The sequence below is a fragment of the Eretmochelys imbricata genome, chromosome 3 (genome assembly GCF_965152235.1).
Source record: "Eretmochelys imbricata isolate rEreImb1 chromosome 3, rEreImb1.hap1, whole genome shotgun sequence".
NCBI classification, from domain to species: domain Eukaryota; kingdom Metazoa; phylum Chordata; order Testudines; family Cheloniidae; genus Eretmochelys; species Eretmochelys imbricata.
Window position 1 is genome coordinate 123,213,245 of NC_135574.1, and position 24,701 is coordinate 123,237,945.

General features: G+C 40.8%; 1 protein-coding gene across 1 annotated transcript in view; it reads left to right on the forward strand.

Moving 5' to 3' along the window:
- The window catches only part of PACRG (parkin coregulated), a 507,213-nt gene that overhangs the window by 219,490 nt on the left and 263,022 nt on the right, over positions 1-24,701 (forward strand). The gene's annotated exons all lie outside the window — the stretch shown is intronic.

A 24,701-nucleotide genomic window follows, 5' to 3' on the forward strand; every position in this document is an offset into this window, starting at 1 on the left:
AGCCATGAGCACTCCACAAGACATGCAAGGCATTTATACCCATAGATTCATGGAATCCAAGGCCACAAGGAACCATTGTGATGAATTAGCCTGACCTCCTAGGTAACACATGCCGTAGGACTTCCCCAAAATAATTCCTAGAGCATATCTTTTAGAAAAACATCCAATCTTGATTTTAAAATTGCCATTGCTGGACAAGCCACCATGCCCTTTGGTAAATTGTTCCAGTGGCTGATCACCCTCACTATTAAATACTTTATACCTTCTTTCCTTTCTGAATTTATTTAGTTTTAACATCCAGTCATTGAATTGTGTTATAATGTTCTCTGCTAGATTGAAAAGCTCATTATCGAATATTTGTTCCCTGTGCAGGTTCTTTATAGACTGCAATCCAAGTTATCCTTTAACCTTCTTTTTGATAAGCGAAATAGGTTGAACTCCTTGAGTCTATCACTGTAAGGCATGTTTTCTAATTCTTTAATCATTCTTGGGGGTTCTTCTCAGAACCCTTTCCAACTTATCAGCATCTTTCTTGAATTGCTTACATCAGAACTGGACACAGTATTCCAGCAATGGTCACACCAGTACCAAATACAAAGGGTAAAATAACTTCACAGCTCTTACTTAAGATTCCCCTGTTTATGCATCCAAGGATTGCATTAGTCCTTTTGGCCACAGCATCATATTGGGAGCTCAAGTTCAGCTAATTAACCACGATGACCCCCAAATCTTTTTCAGAGTCACTGCTTCCCAGGATAGGGTACCCCATCCTGTATGTATGGTCTAGGTTCTTTGTTAAATGTATACATTTATATTTGAGACTTCTTAAAACTCATATTGTTTGCTTGCTCCCAGCTTACCAAGTGATCCAGATTGCTCTGTATTACTGACCTGTGGTCTTCATTATTTCCACTCACCCCAATTCTTGTGTCATCTGCAAACTTTATCAGTGATAATTTTATGTTTTCTTCCAGGCCATTGATAAAAATGTTAAATAGTGTAGAGCCAAAAACCAGTCCCTTAGGGACCCCACTAGAAACACATTTGCATCACGATGATTCCGCATTTGCAATTATATTTTGAGACATATCAGTCAGCCAGCCTTTAATTCATTAATGTGTGCCATGTTAATTTTATATCGGTCTAGTTTTTTTACTCAAAATGTAGTACCAAGTCAAACACCTTATAGAAATCTAAGTATATTACATAAACACTAGAACCTTTATCAACAAAACTTGTAATAACATAATAAAAACCAAGTTAATTTGACAACATATGTTTTCCGTAAAACCATGTTGATTTACATTAATTATATTACCTTCCCTTAAATCTTTATTAATCAAGTTCCATATCAGCTGCTCCATTATTTTGCTCAGGTTCGCTGTCAGACTGACAGGCCTATAATTACCTGGGTCATCCCGTTTCCACTTTTTTTATATTGGCATGACATTAGCTTTGTTCCAATCTTCTGGAACTTCCCCTGTGTTCTAGGACTTATTGAAAGTTAACTTTAATGATCCAGTGAGCTCTTCAGGCAGCTCTTTTAAAATGCTTGGATCCAAGTTGCTGGTCCTGGTTTTAAAAATGTCTGACTTTTTAGCATCTGCTATTTAACATCCTCATGAGTTACTATTGGAATAGAAAGAGTGTTATCATCATCATATGATATTACTACATCATATGTTTTTTCCCCAAATACAGAACAGAAATATTTATTGAACACTTCGACCTTTTCTGCATTATCATTGATAATTTTACCATTTCCATCTAGTAATGGACCAGTGCTTTTTAGGAATCTAGTAAAGTGTTCTTAAACAATTCCCAATTATCATCCACAATTTTTGATTAAATTCTTCCACTCTTCTGATTTGGCTCATAATTGTTTTCAGCTTTGTGAAACTGATCATTTCAAAGCACCAAGTTTATATATTATTGGTGTGGGCTTTATTTTGTTTGCACATTATAAATATAATCAAGTCATGATCACTTGTGCCTAAGATCCCATTAATTTTTAGTTCTGTGATCAGTTCCTCTTTATCAAGATGAGGTGTAATATAGAATTCCCTCATGTTGTATGCAACACATTTTGAGTGCAGTCCACACGTGTTCAGGTCAGATCCGACAACATGACTACTGCCTAGTACATGATTAGGCATGGAGGAGCAAGGTTCTCTTCACTCTTCAAGGAGGCAGTCCAGCTCTGGAACTAGTGCATACAGCATCAGGTCACACTTTTGGCAGCTCATATTCTAGGAATAATGAACTCCCTAGCAGGCAGCACTAGCATACATTTCCATATGGATCATCAGTGGGAACAATAAATAAATAAATCTTTCACCAGTGGGGTCTCCCATCCTGCCACCCCCACTGAACAGAATGATTCTGTGATTGAGTGGGAATGCTATGCCATAGGTTCGGCTGTTAAGCAATTTAAGCAAGAGATCCCATAACATAGCTTTGGTTAGACCTAAGGTACATATAGAGCTTGTACACTACACCAGCTTCTATTACTTTATGAAACCTAAGACTGTAATTCGTTTGTGTGTATGTTTACCTGCTTTAACCCTGTAAAGAACTCTCATTTCCTGCTCTTAGTTAATAAATCTTTAGTTAGTGTATTACAGCGCTGGCTACGAGCGTTGTCTTTGGTGTGTGACCTGGGGTAAGTGATTGGTCCTTTGGAACTGGAAGTAACCTGCATATGGTTATGATTTTTGATGCGAGGAACCATCTAACACAAAGGCAGGCTTGCCTGGGTGGCAAGATAGATCAGAGTACCAAGGGGACTGTCTGTGATTCCATGTTAAGGCTATTATAGTATTCGAGGAATTCACACTTGATAGGGCAAATTCAGTTATAGAACACACAACAATTTGGAGTTTGTAACAGTCTGCCCTGATGTTGGCAGCCATGTTTGTGAGTCACTCCAGACAGCTAGACAAACTCCTCTTGTTAGAAATGTCAGGCCTGTCTATCAGATCATTAAGGTACATTTGGCATCCATCAATGCCTTCCATTCTCCTGTGCTAAAGCTTCTCAGTCTTTACCCATCCCACTACAGTAAAGTTCCTGAATGGTATCATAAGGACATTCCCTCTGATTTCTTAATCAGTTCCTACCTGGGATCAGAACCTTGTCCTCTTTGCACTTGTGAGACCACCATTTGAGCCACTGGCTACTGTTCCCTTCTGTAATTCTTTATGATGGTGGCCTTCTTTATGGCAATTACCTCTGCTGGGCGGGTGGGGGAGCTTGGGGCTCTTACGGTGGACCCTCTGCACAGTTTTTCACAGAGACAAAAAATGTATTTCAGACTTCATCCCTTATAGTGCCTTCTGAATTCCATCGCAACCAAATAATTCACCTTCTGGTGTTTTATCCGTAGCCTCACTGTAACTTGGAAGATAAAAGGCTCCATTCTTTGGGTGTACGCAGCTCTCTAGCATTCTAATTGCACAGGGAAAAGCCCTTTTGAAAGTCTCTGAGACTATTCATCTTCCTCTCCAAATGAAAGGAGATGCAATCTCTTACCAGTGAATCTCTAAATGGATTTTGGGTTACGTCGTCCTTTCTATGACATCATGGAAGCCTGGCCTTCACAGGTTGTCAGGGCTTACTCAACCAGAACTCAAGCTGCGTTGGGGTCTTCTCTGCAAGGGGTTTCTCTCTCACATCTGCAGAGCTACAGGGTGGGGATCCATTCACACCTTCACTGGACACTATGCTATGGTTCAAGCTTCTTCTAGGGATGCTTCCATCAGCTTAGTGATCCTTTGATTTGTGGTGCCGAACACTTCTTCACACCTTCCTCCTAAACAAGCACTGCTTGGGAGTCACCCACAGTGAATACCCATAGGAACCAGCATTCTAAGAAGAAAGGAAGGTTACTTACCTTATAGTAACTGGAATTCTTTGAGTTGGATGCTCCTTATTCATGACCCTCCCTCTTTCCCCTCTCCTTAGGTCCTCACAGGATTTGCAGTAGAGCAGCAACTAGAGAGGCAGTTGGTCTGTGCTGCCCTTTCTGCCCTTGGTTTTGAGCACAATGAGGTGTAGGGCATACGTGAGGACTATTCTTCACTGCTACTGAAGAATTTCTGCTCCCAGGTGCACAGCCTGCATATGCATCCACAGTGAAAACCCATGGGGACCACACATCTCAAAGACCTCCGGTTACTACCAGGCAGGTAATCTTCCTTTTCCTTTTTTACCGCAATAACTAGTCCTTTCTTTTTGAGACTCATTGTCTCTCTACATATTTTGTCTGTGATCTCCTCTGCTCATATTATTTCAAAAGTCACCTTTATTCCCAAACCTATTTCTTGTTCCCTATCATGGGGTTCTCCCTTTTTGTGGCTTGGTCCTCTGGTCAGGTCACTGTAGTTTTTCCCTTCTAGGGTATCAACGTCTCTCTGGACTGGCTGTCCAGGTATCAGTCCTGGAAGTCTTCCAATTCCAGTCTATGCCCTCCTCAGTCGTTGGTAGGGAACTCAGGCCCACCCACTATTCCATGCTGACACCCAAAGACACTTCAATCAGCAGCCAAGATTTGCTGCATCCCAAAACTTTGCTGCTTTTTCCCTGGGCTGTCTCCTATTCCACTTCTGTCAGGCTTTTTTCTCCAACACCCTTCTAGGTAACCATTCTTTTAGGGTCAGGATCCCAGGACTTCTGCTCCTTTTCTCGGTTTCTTCCTTTTCCCTCTCTAAGCCTAGCGAGTGCAGGCATCCACACAGCAGCCCCTTCTGTCCTTACTTCCTGGCCTTATACCAGCTGCACTTGCTCCTTCCCAGCTGAGCCCCATCCTCAATTAGTGCTTGTCTGTCAAGCCTAGCTCTCCCTCAGGTGTGGCCTATCAGGTTAACCCCTTCTGAGCCACATTAACCCTTTCCAGACTAGAGTGGGGTGAACACCACATCACATTCCTCGATCTCTCACTGTCTGTCCAATGTCACATTTCCAAATTTCTCTGACATCTTCTCTTGGTTATCCTGCTGCCATTCCAAACTCACTTTGAAAATAGAATAAAATGTATTTATTTTCCCAGTGTCTTTTCAGTTCCTTTCTTTTCTTTTTCTTTTGACTACTTCACTATCCTTCACCTTTCCCAGCCTCAACAACAATAATGGCATCTTCTTGCTCCATCTGCCCCATTATTGAAGCCCTTGCTATATATTTTAACTAATACTACTTCCTTTTTAATATCACCCTAACTTATCCTCTCATCACAATTCCAGCAACTATAACTCTTATCCACACTTTGCTAACTTCTTGGCTTGTTGCCTTCTCTTTAACCTCCCTGCAACTTCCATCTTCCAACATATTCAAAATGCCACTGCTAAAGTCATCTTCCTCTCATGCTGTTCTGACCACATCATTCCTACTGTATGAATACTTTCACTGGCTTCTTACCATATAAAATGTTGTCTCTGTTCTCATTTCCCCTTTACTTCCCAAAATCTCTCTCCTCACTAATGCATTTATCTCCTCCCACTATTTTTTGTCTTCACCCATTCTGCCTCCTGTGCTTACAACTATCTTCCTCACTTGTGTGTTTAAATTCTACCTCTGTTTCTCACTCCACCTTCAAATTACTCCTTAAAACCCCTTTCATTAAGAAAAATGTGTTCTCAGCACTAATCATAATACCCTCTTTGTTCTTTATCCTGTTTTGTGTTACTTAGATTGTTGTGTTCAGGATTGGGAATGTGTCTCAATCTGTTCATAGGATAAATTTACAGCAATATATAAGTAATTATTATTTATTATTAGTGGAGTAGTGGGGATACTCATAGTTAAGGCTGCTGTAATGGCTTCATTCAGACTCTGTTTTCAGTCACACTATTTTTCCAAAGACTCCTGGAGCCAAAATTATCCACGTTTCTGCCCAAGGGTGATTTCTTTTAAGTTCAAGACAAAGTAATTCAACCATTTTTGAGTATGAGGAAAGTGAAAAATACGCTACCAATTATTTTTAAAAAGAAAGAAAAAGGTAAACTTTCTTTTTAAATAGTACAATACCATATTTTTCATCTTAATAACAATAAAAATGGTAACCTCTTCAAAAATTTAAATATACAGACATTTTCTCGCCATACTTAATGCTATGTAGCTGGAGGTCAGTGAAGACTTGTAGACCAGCTGATAATTCACTGCTCCAATATGACTGTTCTTCTACTTTTTGCTATAATCTGTAGTTTTAGACCTTTTACATTCTTGATTTTTTTACCTTTTGGGTTACTTTCAGTGTCTTTCCATATAATTTATTTTTCATGGCCAAGATTTCACAGATCATAAGTACAGTGTCCAAGAAGGAAAAAGGAAGTATGCTTTTTGTCAGTAGTTGATGCCTCTAACTAAGAAAAAAGAGGAGTCGTTAAGTTCAATATCTATCACGAGGGGGGAAACTATGCCAGTGTCCTATGATTTCGAATTCTCACCTTGTTCTCCACATCCCCAACTATATTTCAGCACATAATTGTCTTTCATTAATGTACTAGTTAAGACATCAAGGTCTGAATATCTCTAGTTGAGTAACTCTCCTACTGCTTCCTGCATTCTGCCACTAACTGATTCAATTTTTAAGTCAAAAGACGATAGAGAGTTTAACACAGAATGTAGATACTTCTGAAGTAAGTCCAAGCTTTTAGATGAATCAATTAGAAATTCCAGGAAGACTGAGTAAAAGCTTGGACCATCTATAAAAAGTTAAAATAAGTGCATAATCCTTGGTTTAAGAGGTATGGGAGCCAAAAAAATTAATCTTGCAGTTAGCCAAACTGGTTTTGGCATCTTACTTCCGAATTGTACAATGCCACACACCAATAAAAATGTTAAAAACTGAGAAAAGAGAGGCAAAATTCCAGTAAAACAAAGAAAAATGTTAACTTAAATTAAGTTATATGTTCTGACCACCATGACGCACACTTGAGCATCAATTGTTCTTTGTCAAGCTAGAGGTACCAAAAATACCATTTCAAAGAAAGAGTTTTTATAGTGTAGCTCTGTGCTGAGCAAACTGCTGAATATCTCTCTCTAGAGGCTGTGTTTATATTAAAAAAACAACAGTAAAATAGACAAATTATTCTGAAAGCAATTATGATTGAATATATACTGTGTTAACACATATTACTATTATTATTTTGTCTCATCCTTAATATCTCCTATAATCTTGTAACTTTCTTTTTTAAAGTGCTATGTTTTATTGTAGCATCACAATACAATTGTATTTAAATTTCTTAGCTTTTTTTTTATTACAAGTCCAGGTTAGGGGCATTGAAATCATATTCAAGTTAAAAAGAAGTCAGGATTTTGTGTTGTGTTTTGTACTTTCCACCCAGAAAGTGTTTTGAATTTGTTAACTGGTGTAAATTTTGGTTATCTAGAAAATGTTCACTTTGTTCCATATGCTTTCTGTCCATGCTCTAGATGTAACATGGCTCAATTTTAGAAAAATGGGGCTAAATTCTGCTGACTTAAGGGGAAAAGCTTAGTGGCAGAAAACAAATTGTGCACCAAATTATCTAGCCTGAGTATGTGATGACTTGATGCATAAGACGGGAGGAGGAGGGGACTCATTCCTACTTTGGAAATGGGAGATCATGAACTACAAGGGATGGGGGCATGGAACTCATACAAATCAGCTCATATCTTACCTCGAATAGTCCTCCATTGATCCTTAGCTGCTCTCCCCCTACTGCAGCTACAGAGGCTATAATCACTATAGTGACCCCTGGACAACTTCTGTCAGGGAGAAGGCAAAGTATAGACTCTTGTACCTGGTGAGAGGGTTCAGGGGGATCTCATAGGGGTTTTCTGCTATCCTCTGCACTATCACATACACACACTCTTGCCAGAAGAGGATTTTTTGGTGATAGGTGCCATTTCCATACTCCTGACATTTGTTTTAGAGCTCTTATCAGTTAAGGACACTTCTTAAGTCACACAACCCATTCAGTCTCTTTCCAGCTGTCAGCGAAGGAGGACCTTGCCCTACAACTCCATAATATAGGCCTGATTCTCCCACTGAAGGTTACTGAAGTCAATGGGAGTTGTTCATATCCTGTCAGGGAGAATCTGGACTGCAGCATCTTTAAGGTGTTGCCTTTCCTGAGATCATTCCCCAGCTGCTAACTACAATATACAGTACAAGGCATTCAAATGTTCATAGCTGCCAACTATGAATAATAATTACTGTCACACTGTCTGGAGTGGCTCATGACCGAGAATGCCTATCTCAGGGAAGACTGTCAAAAGCAGGGCAGACACCCCAAATTGGTGGTATGGTCTATAATTAAATTTTATCAACCCAGTACCAAATGTGAACTCCGAAAGTACTTAGCTAATCGTGTAATGGAGGTACAGACAGTGCTCTTAGCCCTGGTCTACACTACAGGGTTAGGTCGAATTTAGCTGCGTTAGGTCGATTTTATACTGAATGCATCTACACAAGCAACCCCGTTCCGTCGACCTAAAGGGCTCTTAACATTGACTTCTGTACTCCTCCCTGGCAAGGGGAGTAGCACTAAAATCGACCTTGCTGGGTCGAATTTGGGATAGTGCAGACACAAATTGACGTTATTGGCCTCCAGAAGCTATCCCAGAGTGCTCCAATATGACTGCTCTGGACAGCACTTTCAACTCTGATGCACTAGCCAGGTACACAGGAAAAGCCCCAGGAAATTTTGAATTTCATTTCCTGTGTGGTCAGCATTGCGAGCTCAGCAGCACAGGTAACCATGCAGTTCCCCCAGAATCGCAAATGAGCTCCAGCATGGAGCGAACGGGAGACACTGGATCTGATTGCTGTATGGGGAGAAGAATCTGTTCAGGCAGAACTCCAATCAAAAAGAAGAAATGCTAATATATGTGCCAAAATCGCACAGGGCATGATAGACAGAGGCTACAACAGGGACACACAGCAGTGCCGCGTGAAAGTCAAGGAGCTCAAGCAAGCCTACCAAAAGACAAAGGAGGCAAACAGTCACTCTGGGTCAGAGCCCCATACATGCTGCTTCTATGATCAGCTGCATGGCATTCTAGGAGGGACCCTTCCGCTACCCCACCACTGTCCGTGGAAGGGTAGTGGGGGAGTCTCACACAACATGGAGGAGGATTTTGTGGATGAGAAAGAGGAGGAGGAGGAGAATGCGCAGCAGGTAAGCGGTGAATCCGTTCTCCCTGGCAGCCAGGACCTTTTCATCACCCTCCCAAGCCAACACCCTCCCAAGGTGGGATCCCCGACCCTGAAGGCTGAGAAGGCACCTCTGGTGAGTGCATATTTGTAACTACAGTACAGGGTTTAAAAGCAATAGTGTTTAATGTTTGATTTGTCCTGAAGACTTGGGATACATTCGCAGCAAGTACAGCTACTGGAAAAGTGTGTTAACGTGTCTGAGGATGGAGCAGGAATCCTCCAGGGACATCTCCATGAAGCTCTCCTGGAGATACTCTGAAAGCCTTTGCAGAAGGTTTCTGGGGAGGGCTGCCTTATTTCGTCCTCCATGGTAGGACACTTTACCACGCCAAGCCTAGTAGCAAGTCGTCTGGAATCATTGCAGCACAAAGCATGGCAGTGAATGGTCCTGGTTTTGGTCACATTCAAGCAACATTCGGTCTATATCTTTCTCTGTTAGCCTCAAGAGAGTGATATCATTCATGGTCACATGGTTGAAATAGGGGAATTTTTGTAAGGGAACAGTAAAAGGACCCCATTCAAGCTGGGCTGTTTGCACTTGGCTAAAAGGGATCATCCCTGAAAATAGCCATGTGGTGGGGGGAGGGGTGAAGGGATCATCCCAAATAGCCACGCAGAGGGGTGGGGGAAGGTGTGTGCTGCACATCCACCTAAAAACCGCAGTCCATCCTTTTAAATGGCAAACCCAACCAGCATTGCTTGCTATGGGAAAGTAGGGCACTGCAGCTTGAAAACATTCCCACATGATATGAAGGCATTAGAAGCCAAACACGTATACCCTTTGGCTTACCATGCCTGCCTAGAAACCATATTCTGTTGCCCAGCCATGTGTGATGTGTCGCCATACTGGCAGGTGCTCAATATAAAAGGCAAAATGTGGCCTTGTACCTAAAGCACATATTCTTTCTGCTGTGAATTGCTTGATTCACTGTGAAAGAGTCTCCTTTTTGTTCTCAAAAATGTATGATCTTAACTTTTACTCTTACTTTTTATCCCCTGCAGGTGCAAATGTTTCTGTGCTCCCCTATCATCTCTGTCCCTGAGGTTATCGCAGATTAGAAGGCAAAAAAAAAATGGACTCGCAATGACATGTTTTCCGAACTCGTGCAGTCCTCCCGCACTGTTAGGGCACAGCTGAATGCATGGAGGCATTCAGTGGCAGAGTCCAGAAAAGCATTAAGTGAGCGTGATGAGAAGAGGCAGATTGCAATGCTGAGGCTAATGAGGGAGCAAACGGACATGCTCAGGCATCTCGTGGAGCTGCAGGAAAGCCAACAAGGCCACCACTGCATCCACTGTACAACAGCCTGCCCTCCTGCCCAAGTTCCATGTCCTCCTCACCCAGATGCCCAAGAACGCGGGGGTGGGTGGGGTGGGGGAGGCTCTGGGCACCCAGCCACTCCACTCCAGAGGATGACCCAAGCAACAGAAGGCTGCCATTCAAACAGCTTTGATTTGTAGTGTGGCTACAATAAGCAATGTGCCCTTGTCCTTCCCTTCTCCTCTCCTCCCCCACCACACCCGGGCTACCTTATCATTATCTCCTTTTTTTTAATTAATAAAGAAAGAATGCATGGTTTCAAAACAATACTGACTTTATTTCCTTTGCCAGCTGTGATCAAAGGGGGGAGGGTGGTTGACTTACAGGGAATTACAATCAACAAAGGGGGTGGGTTTGCATTAAGGAGAAACACACACAACTGTCACACTGTAGCCTGGCCAGTCATGAAACTGGTTTTCAAAGCCTCTCTGATGCGCAGAGTGCCTACCTGTGCTCTTCTAATCGGCCAGGTGTCTGGCTGTTCAAAATTGGCAGCCAGGTGATTTGCCTCAAACTCCCACCCCACCATAAACATCTCCCCCTTACTCTCACAGATATTATGGAGCACACAGCAAGCAGTAATAACAATGGGAATATTGGTTGAGCTGAGGTCTAACCTAGTCAGCAAACAGCGCCAGCTTGCTTTTAAACATCCAAAGGCACATTCTACCACCATTCTACACTTGCTCAGCCTATAGTTGAACTGCTCCTTACCACTGTCCAGGCTTCATGAGCCATGGGAGCAAGGGGTAGGCTGGATCTCCAAGGATAACTATTGGCATTTCAGAATTTCTGGGTCTGGGAAGTAAGTCCCTTCTTGCAGCTGCTCAAACTGCCCGGAGTTCCTAAAGATGCGAGCGTCATGCACCTTTCCTGGCCATCCCACGTTGATGTCGGTGAAATGTCCCTTGTGATCCACCAATGCTTGCAGCACCATTGAGAAGTACCCCTTGTGGTTTATGTGCCAGTTGGCAAGGTGGTCCGGTGCCAAGATAGGGATATGTGTTCCGTGTATTGCCCCACCACAGTTAGGGAAACCCACAGCAGCAAAGCCATCCACTATGACCTGTACGTTTCCCAGAGTCACTACCCTTGATAGCAGAATGTCAGTGATTGCATTGGCTACTTGAATCACAGCAGTCCCCACAGTAGATTTGCCCACTCCAAATTGATTCCCGACCGACTGGTAGCAGTTAGGTGTTGCAAGCTTCCACAGGGCTAAGAGACCTGATTCTCAACTGTCAGGGTAGCTCTCATCTTGGTATTCCTGCGCTTCAGGGTGGGGAAAAGCAACTCACAGAGTTCCAGGAAAGTGGCCTTATGCATGCGAAAGTTTCGCAGCCACTGGGACTCATCCCATACCTACAAGACTATGCGGTCCCACCAGTCTGTGCTTGTTTGCTGGGCCCAGAATCGGCATTCCACTGTATCAACCAGCCCCACTGATTACATGTACCCAAAACCACCTGCAATAATGTTTTTGCCCCATCAGGCATTGGGAGCTTAACCCAGAATTCCAATGGGCAGCGGAGACTGTGGGAACTGTGGGATAGCTTCCCACAGTGCACTGTTCCATGAGTCGATGCTAGCCATGGTAGTGAGGACGCACTCTGCCAACTTAATGCGCTTAGTGGGGACATACACAATGGACTGTATAAAATCAATTTCTAGAAACTGCAGAAAAACCTGAGTGTCTCTGGATTAAGTTTAGAAGTGTGAGCAACAAGAGTGATGTAGTGGTGGGAGTCTGCTATAGACCACCAGACCAGGGGGATGAGGTAGATGAGGCTTTCTTCCGGCAGCTCACGGAAGCTACTAGATCACATGCCCTGATTCTCATGGGTGACTTTAATTTTCCTGATATCTGCTGGGAGAGCAATACAGCAGTGCATAGACAATCCAGGAAGTTTTTGGAAAGCGTAGGGGACAATTTCCTGGCGCAAGTGCTAGAGGAGCCAACTAGGGGGGGCGCTTTTCTTGACCTGCTGCTCACAAACCGGGTAGAATTAGTGGGGGCAGCAAAAGTGGATGGGAATCTGGGAGGCAGTGACCATGAGTTGGTTGAGTTCAGGATCCTGACCCAGGGAAGAAAGGTAAGCAGCAGGATACGGACCCTGGACTTCAGGAAAGCAGACTTTGACTCCCTCAGGGAACGGATGGCCAGGATCCCCTGGGGGACTAACATGAAGGGGAAAGGAGTCCAGGAGAGCTGGCTGTATTTCAAGGAATCCCTGTTGAGGTTACAGGGACAAACCATCCCGATGAGTCGAAAGAATAGTAAATATGGCAGGCGACCAGCTTGGCTTAACGGTGAAATCCTAGCGGATCTTAAACATAAAAAAGAAGCTTACAAGAAGTGGAAGGTTGGACATATGACCAGGGAAGAGTATAAAAATATTGCTCGGGCATGTAGGAATGATATCAGGAGGGCCAAATAGCACCTGGAGCTGCAGCTAGCAAGAGATGTCAAGAGTAACAAGAAGGGTTTCTTCAGGTATGTTGGCAACAAGAAGAAAGCCAAGGAAAGTGTGGGCCCCTTAATGAATGAGGGAGGCAACCTAGTGACAGAGGATGTGGAAAAAGCTAATGTACTCAATGCTTTTTTTGCCTCTGTCTTCACTAACAAGGTCAGCTCCCAGACTGCTGCGCTGGGCATCACAAAATGGGGAAGAGATGGCCAGCCCTCTGTGGAGATAGAGGTGGTTAGGGACTATTTAGAAAAGCTGGATGTGTACAAGTCCATGGGGCTGGACGAGTTGCATCCGAGAGTGCTGAAGGAATTGGCGGCTGTGATTGCAGAGCCATTGGCCATTATCTTTGAAAACTCGTGGCGAACAGGGGAAGTCCCGGATGACTGGAAAAAGGCTAATGTAGTGCCAATCTTTAAAAAAGGGAAGAAGGAGGATCCTGGGAACTACAGGCCAGTCAGCCTCACCTCAGTCCCTGGAAAAATCATGGAGCAGGTCCTCAAAGAATCAATCCTGAAGCACTTGCATGAGAGGAAAGTGATCAGGAACAGCCAGCATGGATTCACCAAGGGAAGGTCATGCCTGACTAATCTAATCGCCTTTTAGGATGAGATTACTGGTTCTGTGGATGAAGGGAAAGCAGTGGATGTATTGTTTCTTGACTTTAGCAAAGCTTTTGACATGGTCTCCCACAGTATTCTTGTCAGCAAGTTAAGGAAGTATGGGCTGGATGAATGCACTATAAGGTGGGTAGAAAACTGGCTAGATTGTCGGGCTCAACGGGTAGTGATCAGTGGCTCCATGTCTAGTTGGCAGCCGGTGTCAAGTGGAGTGCCACAGGGGTCTGTCCTGGGGCCGGTTTTGTTCAATATCTTCATAAATGATCTGGAGGATGGTGTAGATTGCACTCTCAGTAAATTTGCGGATGATACTAAACTGGGAGGAGTGGTAGATACGCTGGAGGGGAGGGATAGGATACAGAAGGACCTAGACAAATTGGAGGATTGGGACAAAAGAAATCTGATGAGGTTCAATAAGGATAAGTGCAGGGTCCTGCACTTAGGACGGAAGAATCAAATGCACCGCTACAGACTAGGGGCTGAATGGCTAGGCAGCAGTTCTGCGGAAAAGGACCTAGGGGTGACAGTGGACGAGAAGCTGGATATGAGTCAGCAGTGTGCCCTTGTTGCCAAGAAGGCCAATGGCATTTTGGGATGTATAAGTAGGGGCATAGCGAGCAGATCGAGGGACGTGATCGTTCCCCTCTATTCGACATTGGTGAGGCCTCATCTGGAGTACTGTGTCCACTTTTGGGCCCCACACTACAAGAAGGATGTGGATAAGAGTCCAGCGAAGGGCAACAAAAATGATTAGGGGTCTAGAACACATGACTTATGAGGAGAGGCTGAGGGAGCTGGGATTGTTTAGTCTGCAGAAGAGAAGAATGAGGGGGGATTTGATAGCTGCTTTCAACTACCTGAAAGGGGGTTCCAAAGAGGATGGCTCTAGACTGTTCTCAATGGTAGCAGATGACAGAACGAGGAGTAATGGTCTCAAGTTGCAGTGGGGGAGGTTTAGATTGGATATTAGGAAAAACTTTTTCACTATGAGGGTGGTGAAACACTGGAATGCGTTACCTAGGGAGGTGGTAGAATCTCCTTCCATAGAGGTTTTTAAGGTCAGGCTTGACAAAGCCCTGGCTGGGATGATTTAACTGGGAATTGGTCCTGCTTCGAGCAGGGGGTTGGACTAGATGACCTTCTGGGGTCCCTTCCAACCCTGATATTCTATGATTCTATGAAAAACGACTTCTATAAAATCGACCTAATTTCATATTGTAGACACCCCCTCAAACATTCAAGACTATCGTACCACCCAGGCAAGCTGGACTATGTGATAAATGGTCACTTTCACCAAAGATCACAAATATTCCAGGTTCCTCCTAGGCCCAAGAGACCAGTCACTCACCCAGGTTGAGTTGCATCCTAGATGTCACACCAAACACAATGCTAGTAGCCAATTCTATAGTAAACTAGCTAAAGGTTTATTAGCTAAGACAAATAAATGGCAGTTACTGAGAGTTTAAAGCAGGTTAAGTACATATATAGGTGAGTCACAGTCTTTAATTCCAAATGGTAGCAGAGATGTAGTAATCTGCCAGTTCCCCAAAAAGTTGCTGAAGGCTACTCAGAATAACTCTGGGGATCTCCGTCTTCTTGTTCAGTTATTCTGCCCTGTTAGAATCCAAACAGTCCAGATATGAAGATTTTTTCCCCTTGTGTCCATCCTCACAGCTTTTCACAGAAAACAAGATGACAGGGGAGAAGCACTGTGTTCCTGACCAAGGAGGACTGGGGAGCACCCAGCAGTGAGTGAACCTTACTAGCTGACTGTAAGGACTTTGTGGGGCTAGGCTGCTGTGCTCCTCTGCCCAGAGGGACCTGAGGCTGCAGCAGGATGCAACACTGCAAAAGGTCCACAAAGGGATGCTACTCTAGGCAAGCCACCAGAGATTATTTGGACAATAGGGGCCATGCCCCAAACTCAAGGGACATAGTCCAGGGCAGCAGACTTAGACTTTCTGCTGTGAGGACCCTGCTCGTATTGATTCCCCAGGGCCTGGGCTAGGACCTGGTGGAGATGGAGGGCACCCCTTAACACACTTCCTTAAGGGCTGAGGCCAGAAGATTCCTGGCCAAAGGCCAGGAACCAGGCACCTGTGCCAGTCAGTCAGAGAAGCAAGGGGCCGGAAGTCAGGTGTGCTAACTGCTAGGTTGCCCAGCCTTCCATACACCCTATCACATTCAAAAAGTGTAAACCAACACCTAGTGGCTGCTTATAGTGATGGGTTGAATGTAGTATGGGAAATTTGTTCTCATTTGTTCTAGACTTACTGTAAGTTTAAGTCAATGTCTTCTGTAATCTATTTCAAAGATTCTAAATTAAACTGAACATTTAATGCCTGTACCCTGTGTGTTTACTTTTTATTTTGAAGTATTATATATTAACACCTTATATTAGCAATATTGTTAGATCTTTCTATGGTTATTTTAGGAACATGTCAAGGAGATCAAACATGAGATCAAATTTTCATCAAATATGTGCCAAGAAGCTAATATGGACTATTTTATAACTACTAGAATAGATCACCACAGAGTCCTATATGCATATGTACTAGCATCCTTCTTACCAGTAATTGAATGCTTTGATAGGTATTACTTACTATGACATCTATAGGGGAAGGTACTACAACCAAAAGATTTCAATACTATAATACTTTATAAACTTTTGCTGTCTAAATGTATTGTAGAATACATTATAACACTTTATTAACAATTGAGGTGTGTGTGTGGGGGGGGGGGCGTAATTGAACCTGTTTCAGAAGTTATCATTGCCTCTTGTATGTTCATAGCCATATAAATAAATTATATAATTTAAGGTATAAACCTTGGTTTCTGTGGAGGAAGGCCTTTGGAAAGAATAAAGAGTTTGGCTTTAAGGTTTGGAATCTTCCTATAGGGGACAGAGACAGAGATTTGTAAGCATGTTATAAATGCCCAAGGATAAATGTAAGAGAGCCAGGCTGTGAGTCTGAAGCGACAATCCTTGAATTAGACAGGCGAAGAGAACAAATGCTGAAATGTAAGATCTAAATACTATCGATTATTTATTTATTTATTTATTTCTAATGTGTTGTGTCCATGATGGTCTCTGAGCTGTACAAAGATTAAAATAAAGATAATCCCTGCCCCGAAGATCGTATGTGTAACACAATCTAAAAAAGACACACATGCTAAAAAATGAACTAGCAAACCAGAGCAAATGGTAGTCTTGAACCTTACTTTTTTCCTCATATATGATTGTATCTTCTCCTTCTGTGTCCCCATTTGTTCTCTCCCCTCTGCTTCTATTCCATGCTCCACTTCATTTGCTCTGGAATCACCTCCGTGCACCACTGTTGTGCCTCACGACCATACACCCTCTCCTTCTGCCTTCCTCAGATCCATCCTAAATTTCAAGATGACGGAGCCCATCTTTCAATCGGTACATATTTTTTAAAAGTACTGCTAGATGTTATCATTAACATATAATTTATTGTATTTCACAAAAATGATTCTTTTAAACTTCACTGCTTCCAGGAGTTGATTAACTCCCTGATCAGCGCTGAACATAATTTTGGCTTTACATGTTGATAACTTTTGCTTTTTGGATGCTAAAGTAACTCTGAAGAACCATTGGTATTATAGACTGAAAAGCTATATCCAGATGTATCCAGAACACAAGTGGAAATGCAAGGTGCCAGTGTTGAGATCAGTTAATTCTCTCTAGTATTCCATTCCGAAGAAGAGTTACTACCAGAGCATGTTTAATAAAGTTCTGTGACACTTGGAGCATCTCTAGTATGTATTCATGATCATACTATGTGACCCGTTCTATGTGGGTGAGATATGGTTAGATATACATTACACGGTAAAGTATCAGAGGCGTAGCCGTGTTAGTCTGGATCTGTAAAAGCGGCAAAGAGTCCTGTGGCACCTTATAGACTACAGACATATTGGAGCATAAGCTTTCGTGGGTGAATACCCACTTCATCAGATGCATGTAGTGGAAATTTCCAGAGGCAGGTATAAATATGCAAGCAAGAATCAGGCTAGGGATAACAAGGTTAGTTCAATCAGCTCACCATCAGCTCAGGATTAAACAAAGACTGTGAATGGCTAGCCATTGTGGAGAGGTCATGGGGTCAAAATTAAGTGAGCAGTGCTCAGAATACCACTCACTTAATTTTTGTGCAGCCTCTCCATTATGACAGAGGGACTTTGGGGCCACTGAGTGGGCAGTGGGGGCCAATGCTGCTCCTCCTTGCTTCTGCTAGTGGTTCACACTGTATGTAGCATGCATAAAGCTGCAGGCGCCACTTTGTGTGCTCAACACTGTCTTAGTCCTAAAGCATCTGTAGACTTTGATTGAGATCTAGAGAATTATTTAACAGCTTCTAAATGTTAGAGGTGGCGTGGCTGATCTTGCTCATTCAGACCAGATCAGATGGTTTTGAGGTGGAGCTTTTAATTTTGTAGGTTGTTGTAGTGCTACAACTTTTATGCTGAAAGTATTTCCTGAGTAGATATGCGAGCAAATTCTAATCCTAATAATGTTTTTTAAAATGCATAACTGTATAGTGTTATTGTCCAGAACCTTGCTCACGGTATAAATGTGGTCTAGTCACATAAATAAATAAAACTCTCCTGACCTTTAGATGAGACACAGGGCAGCCTGAAGGATTCAAAAGAGATTAAATTGCAGTATTGCAATTTAATTGCCTGAATCTAGAACTTCTGGCTATTGATGGCCAAGGACTTAACATGTTTAGGAGGCACTTTTTTACTTTTCTAGATTCACTCTTTAATGCCAATGTCTAATGAGCATAAAATATACATTCTTGAAGGAGGATCAAGCCTAATGGGCAAGTTGTTGGTAACTTACAAGCTCTGAGAGGCTAGCTCACCAAGTTTATAATAACTTGAGACATAAACCAGTAATCTCCATCACTAATTCCAAGCAGGATGAATGAATATTGTGGGATGCTTAATTATTTCCTGACTTTCATTAATAAAATAGTTACTCCTCCTATGATATGTAATTGTGCTCTGAAATATAGCAGAAATGGAAATGCAAAAGGAAGACAATATTTCATACAGATATTACATCTCTGATATAAATCACTAATTCTCCAGCAATAACAATAAGCCTTAAAATATAAATATTACAAATTAAATATTTTAATACCAGTTGTGCCTGCAATGATAAATTGTATCTTTTAGGTTAAATGGATACTATCATCTCCACTGTTTTATAGATTAGCTGGGGGTGGCAGGGGGGTGTGCTGATGCATAATGTGATTAATGTACAGAAACTAATGTGAAGCAGTGAGTTTTTACACACAAAAAATACCTGAAACAAACCCAAAAAACCAAGAAAATGAAAAGTTAAACTACTTACCACTGCTTATTGTCTGTTCTTCCATGCATAAGGAAACTCCTTACCATTTCTACAACTACTGTATACTATAGGCCATATACCACAACCTTAGCTCTGCCCCCATTTTACCTTTCCACACACATCCTTTTACTCAATTATTCTTTCCTAACACTAATAGTTGTGGATGTTTGGTATAGTCGTTTGTTGTGTTGAAAGAGGGTGGTTTGTTAAAGGGCTTGTGTGCAGAAAGATGGTTAAAGGAGGTGATGGACGGATGGCAAGAGAGGACTAGGTCCGGGCATTCAAGATGCAGGATGATCTGGGCTTGGACAAGAGTTTTATTATGGACAGAGAGCAAAGATTGCATCTTGAAGATGTTGAGGAAGAAGCAGCTAGTAGTAGACAGAGCCTAGATGTATGGGTTAAATAAAAGGCGAAATCAAAGAGAAAAGCTGAAATTATTAATTTGAGCAACAGGAAAGATGGTGGTGGTGCTCTCCATTGAGATATAGAAAGTGTATGAAGGGGAGGACATCAGGGGAAAGATCAAGAGCTCAGTTTTCCCCATGTTAGGTTTTAGTTGATGGCTTGACATCCACAAGGAGATGGTCAGAACGACAGCTTATTGCTGGATGGTGAGTTTATAACAGAAATAAATCAGTTAATAATTTTCCCTCCCACCACGAACACCCCCTTTTCCTCTCCTTTCTTCCCAAATAGGCTTATTGGAAATTTGACACTCATAAGCTTCTCTATTTTCTTCTGTTCTTCTATCCATCTCTTCTTTTAACCTTGCCCTATTTATAAATTCATTTGCAAGCCCTGTTAGTTAAAATGACTTTTAAAAATGGCTGATCCAAATGTTTTGATGGCATACAGAACCACTCCATAAAAATACAACTGGACTGACACATCTACTTATCCAAATTGTATAAGAGGTGAAAAATAGTTTGCTGAACACAAAAACATACAGTCAGGCAGACAGCTCATGTTTAAGAGAAATATATTGCAAGTAGATCTGTGGCTTGCTAACTCTGGTCTCTAAACAATAACTTAAACTTTGAGAAGAAAATGAAAATTTGAAAACAGATGGCTTTCAAAAACTATTCAAAAATCCTTTGGACTAATGGGGCATTGTGTCCCTTTGACATGATAGTGGAGTAGATTCCAGTGAAGATCACATGTATGCAAATTATACTTTCTAGATAACCCACATCTGTAAATTAGTTTAAGATGAAAGAGGCTACATATAAGCAATGCTCCATTTTCAGATAGCAAGATCAAAGATGGCTGTAGCAAAGAGTCTGTCAGGCATGTGCTTGAGAGGGCATGTTAACAAAATTGAATCAGATGTACAAGAAGCAAAAATAATCTGTAAATGAATGCCTTGTATTGTGTTTTCAACTTTATATATCTCTAGGGTGAACAGATAGCAAGGGTGAAAAATCAGGATGGGGGGGGGTAATAGGCACCTATATAAGACAAAGCCCCAAATATCGAGACTGTCCCTATAAAATCGGGACATCTGGTCACCCTATATATCTCCTGAAAGCCAATGGAAAGTAATAATCTATATTGGTGGAATGAAAAGTTGAGCTATACAAGTTAAAAAAAGTTTGCATCTGATTCAGCTCATACAGCTAATGTTAAAATGTAGCAACCAATCTTTATTTGAATTTATTACCTCTGTAGATAAACTGTGTGTGAGAGAGTCTAAATGAAATTCAGAAAGCTAAAACAGGGCCCTTTCCAGAACTCAGTTGGCAGGCAGCTGAAACATGAAGCATGAATTTTTTCATTAAAAATAATGCTTTCATTTTCTCTATCATAATATGCACATTTGAAAGGGTAACTAATGTGTGTTTTTTATTATTTTTACATTTATCTAGTAACAACCTGGTAAGTTAAGTCCCAAAGCTTCATTACTTAGAAATATCAAATCTCTAAGAATCCTACTTTGACTTTTATAAATTATGTATGTGTATTTTTCTCCTGATGAGCTACAGTGTGACAAAATGGGTATGTTTGCTACATATCTTATTAAACAGGGCCAGATTCTGCCACCCTTACTCATATTGAGTGGTACTTTATTACATGAATAGGCTCATTCATTTCAGTGGGACTATTTGTAAAGGAAGGCATTACTCAATATGGAAGGAGTTCTCCTATGCCAATTGTGCATTCAAATTCTGATTTCAAATGCGGGCCTAGACATTCTCTTTCTTGGTAGGATATAGGTTGCAGTGCAAATCCTAATATGTTTTGTATACTTTGAACTGCTTTTTGCTGGGAAGATGCAATTGGTAGCACTGCTATAAAGACCCATTGTGTAACCTGGAGAAATACTATGGTTCTGTAGCTAACAAATACTGAGTGGAATCCCCACTTTGCTACATAAAGCTCATTTTTCATACCATGACTGGCTTTTTTGTAGTTTACTTCTCCCTGAAGCTGTATTGTTGCTTGTTGCTAGCAACTAACTGCTGATGTTATAAATAACTTAGATTGTGTGACTGGGGTGAGGGTTAACTGAAAGAAACTAATGCAATTCTATTTGACAACTATATACTGTTTGTGTAACTATCTAAAAGTATGCCAACTATTTATTTATTTTGCATTATGAAACGAAGAGGAAATATGCAAAAAATTAGACTTGAAATATTTCCTTACCTAGAACATTGTTTCTTTGTTAAATTCATCATCCAAACTGTAGCATTTCTTGTGTACCACAAATATGAAGCATAGGAACTGCCAGCCTAGATCAGATCCAAGGTCCATCCTGTCCTGTCCTGTCTCCAACCGTGGCCAACACCATATGTTACAGAGAAAGGTTAAGGAAACCCCCCAGTATGCAAATGTGGAATAATCTCCCTCCCCCAACCCCATAAAAGTCTCATCCTCACATCTAATAGAGACTGATTTAAACTCTGAAGCATAAGGATTTATCCCAAACTTCCAAAATTTTCTTTCTGTTTTTTTTTTTAATCAGAACTGACGACTGTAGCTCTGGATATTCTTGTTGTTCATATAAATATCCAAATCCCTTTTTGAATATTCCTAAATTCATGGTCTCAACAATCCTGCGGCAATTAGTTCTGCAGTCTAATTATGTGTTGAGTGAACAAGAAGTTACTTTTTTAGTTTTGAATTTCCTAACTTTTAATTTCACTGAGTGCCCCCTGGTTCCTTTGAGACAATAAAAGCAGAAGCTCTCAATTTACCTTCTCCATACCATTCATTATTGTATATACTTTTAGTATACCTCCTCTTACTCATTTCCTGTCTAGACTAAAAATAATCCTAATCTTTTCAATCTGTCTTCATATGAGTTTTTCCATACCCCAATCATAATAATCCTTGTTACCTGTACCCTTTTTAATTCGACGACGTCTTTTTGAGAGGAGGTGACAAGTATTGCACGTAGTATTCCTGATGAGTCTGTACCATTGATTTATATAATGGCATTATGATATTTTCTGTAGTCTCCATTCCACTCCTTATGCATTTTAACATTTAGTTCGCTTATTTGACTACAACTGCACACTGAGAATTGGTCTTTATTGAACTGTACACAATGATGCCCAGTTCCATTTCCTGAACTGATAATGATAAGTTCGCACTGTGCAATGTGTATGAGTAGTTCAGCTTTTTCCCTCCAATGTTCATTACTTTGCATTTGTCAACACTCAGTTTCATCTGCAATTGTGTTGACCTTTCACTATCCTGCTAAAGTTCCTCAGAGTCTTCACTGGACTTGGCAATCCTAAATAACTGTTTCATTTTGCCATCTCATTGCAAACGCTCTTTTCCAGATTATTAATAAATACTAAATAGCACCAGTCTTAGTATGGAACCTTAGGCACCCCACTGTTAACCTTTTCTTATTATGAAATTTGACCATTTATTCTTATTCTTTGTTCTTCTTTTAGCCAGTTTTACACTTCATGAATTATATGCTGCCCTCATAAGGTATATAAGAACCTACCTATAATCTCCTATATTTAATAACTATTTTTAAAAAATTGAATGAGGATCAATTATTAACGTTTAGCTATGTCAATTTGCAGCATGTTTTGGGCTTGATCTATGAACATCTTTTGAGGAGAGGAATGGGCTCTTTTTGACAGTGATGCAAAAGGCTACTGGAACCTGAGACATGTAGAGTATCAAGGCTGCAGTATCTAAACATGTTTCTATTTGCAAGTCTGCAAAGTAGTTTATTTAAAACAATCAAAAACACTTCTTATGAGAGGTTTGCATTTTACACATAATGCCTGTCTTACATAACATTTTTCTAGCTTTACAAAAATAGGAATTTTGCTGTAACTACAAATTCTGTTCAAGTTATACTTTTGAATAGAAAAAAACAGGTGAATATCAAAAACATGTCCTAGAATTTGATTTCCTTCCAATTAGACTACAGTTTTTTTGTACTTTGTATGAAGCATGGGTATTTGAAAATACATAAGTTTTTAAATGTGCCAGTCAGTAAAAATAGAAATCTGTTACATCAAACTATTGTCAGTTGCTACTTCAGGCAATAAAAAAGTGATTTATAACTTGTTAACTTATATTTCATGGATATCCTTTTTGTAATAATGTGTGCAGATCATTGTTTACTGTCTAAATCAGCCTTGTCAGAGGAAAGCTCTTTAGTGATTTTTTAAAGTCAAAATAAACTGGTACATTCTGCTGTGTTTGTGAATGGCTGATTTCTTTCTTATAGTTGCATATGAAATAAGAATAACAGAGCATCACTACTTAGGCTGATTTAGGCTTTTTATGAAAATTTTATATTGGGCTTGCAGCCACTAATTATGTCAGTATCTACCAAATATTCTGATAGGGTCTTCTATTCTAATTATTTCCTATTTAAGAGTTACTTCTAAATTATTTGAGTATGTGCTTACATGCTTCAATATCAAAATATTGAACTCAACCTTATCTGTGATATGCTACTGGTTTAATATATTTTAAGTGTCTGTTACTACAGGTTTAATATAGTCTGTTTAAGTGTCTGTGTATTTGTTTGAGAGTAAAACTGCATCAATAAACAACTTAACAGGAGCATGGAACTTTATGACCCAAAATAAAACATATAAAATCTATTAAGGAAACCTGAGTACATGTTTGAAAATGGCAGACATTTGAGAAGGAAATTACTTGGCGCTATTGCACAGATAACCAGCTAAATTAGAAGATTAAAATGTATATATATTACTTAGAGGAAGAATTGTCAAACTCCCAATATGAGATATTCAATAGAAAACAAAGATTAAATTACTTTTCTTGAAATATAAATGAATAGTATATCTTATTACCCTATCCAGTTATAAATTACTATCTTTCCAATTTTCTGACCCTTATAAGCCTCTTCCACTTTAGTGCAAACTGTGATATTTATCTGTGTTATTTGTCTGCACAAAGTAATAGGGCCAAAATCATAGGTCTTTACTCATTTAAAATTCTCACTTAAGTCAGTAAAACTAATCTGAATAAATACCTCGGGATTTTCTTCACAGCAAACTGTTACACTACATACAGAAGACAGAAGGAATGTGTACAACATCAAAGAGATGAAAGGAGATGCACATTGCTAAAAATGGCTTAAATGTTAGCATTGTCAATAGGGAAGAAGACATTTTCTCACCTCTGAAAACATATTCACTGGGGGGAAAAAACTTAGCTGCAGAAGTAGTCAGGACTAGGACCTCCTCAGCCACAAAAGAAGAAAGCT